This window comes from Carlito syrichta, unplaced genomic scaffold, assembly GCF_000164805.1.
Source record: "Carlito syrichta isolate Samal-C Ts95f unplaced genomic scaffold, Tarsius_syrichta-2.0.1 Scaffold246522, whole genome shotgun sequence".
Lineage (NCBI taxonomy): Eukaryota > Metazoa > Chordata > Mammalia > Primates > Tarsiidae > Carlito > Carlito syrichta.
This window is the reverse complement of record NW_007190618.1, coordinates 1-855: the sequence shown is the minus strand read 5'-3', so window position 1 is coordinate 855 and position 855 is coordinate 1. Positions and strand designations below refer to the sequence as shown.

Genomic DNA, 855 nt, shown 5'->3' with positions numbered 1-855 from the left:
ATCTAAAATGCAGGGGTACTCTTTGGATCAGAGTACATATGGGGTTAATAATATATGCACCGTGTGCGATGAAATGGAATCCCTTTCATATCATCCCTATGGTCGCGGGCATAGTCCCATAGGTAGTAATCCAGAAGAACGGAATTGATTTCTCCATTAGGTTTTCCGCCCTGTTTTTCAACAAGCTCCAGAAGACAATCCCGGATCAGCTCCACACACCAAAGTGAGCACCCCCTGATTTCCACCTCTTGCTTATCCCCATATGAGAGCATTTCTCCTTTGAGAAGCTTGTTCAGTAGCTGATCAGAGTATTTCAGGGCTCCAAGGTGAGCAAGAACTTGAGGTAGTCTATAGTCAGCAAACATGGTGATACTGGAGATGTCCTTAAAGCAGCCATCTCCTTTTCCTTCTAGTACACTCCACGTATCTGCTACAAGGATTTGGGCTCGTTTGTAAAAAGAAACTCTTTTCCCCTCAAACTGGGTCACATCTCTGTAAGAAGGAAAACTTTCAACCACCAGCTGCAGTAACTTCTGTGCGCTATTTTCACTTTTTCGAACGCAATTAAGAAAAGAGCCTCCAAACTTCTCCAGCAGGATTTTCCCAGTTTCATTGAGAATCCGATGCCTCTCTTCTATCAAAGGCATGGAAACGTCTGTGTCAGAACGAAGTATATGCCGAACCTGCTCCAGGGTCACTGTCGCATAGTACGAGGCACTGGTTACTGGTATCCCTTCGTCCAGGGCTCGGTTGACTGCGGCGCACAGGGACCAGAAGCCACTGTACGTTCTCCCTCCGTACCCCACCACGCACTTGTGCTCGGCCTGCTCCGACCAAAAGGAGAAGTTGAGCGTG

The 855-nt window shown here is 47.4% G+C and overlaps 1 pseudogene across 1 annotated transcript; it reads right to left on the bottom strand.

Moving 5' to 3' along the window:
* Positions 1-6: 6 nt before the first annotated feature.
* LOC103253686 lies at positions 7-849 on the bottom strand (annotated as a pseudogene). The gene has a single exon (XR_503897.1). The product of XR_503897.1 is annotated as a UPF0553 protein C9orf64 pseudogene (transcript).
* Between the last annotated feature and the right edge of the window lie 6 nt (positions 850-855).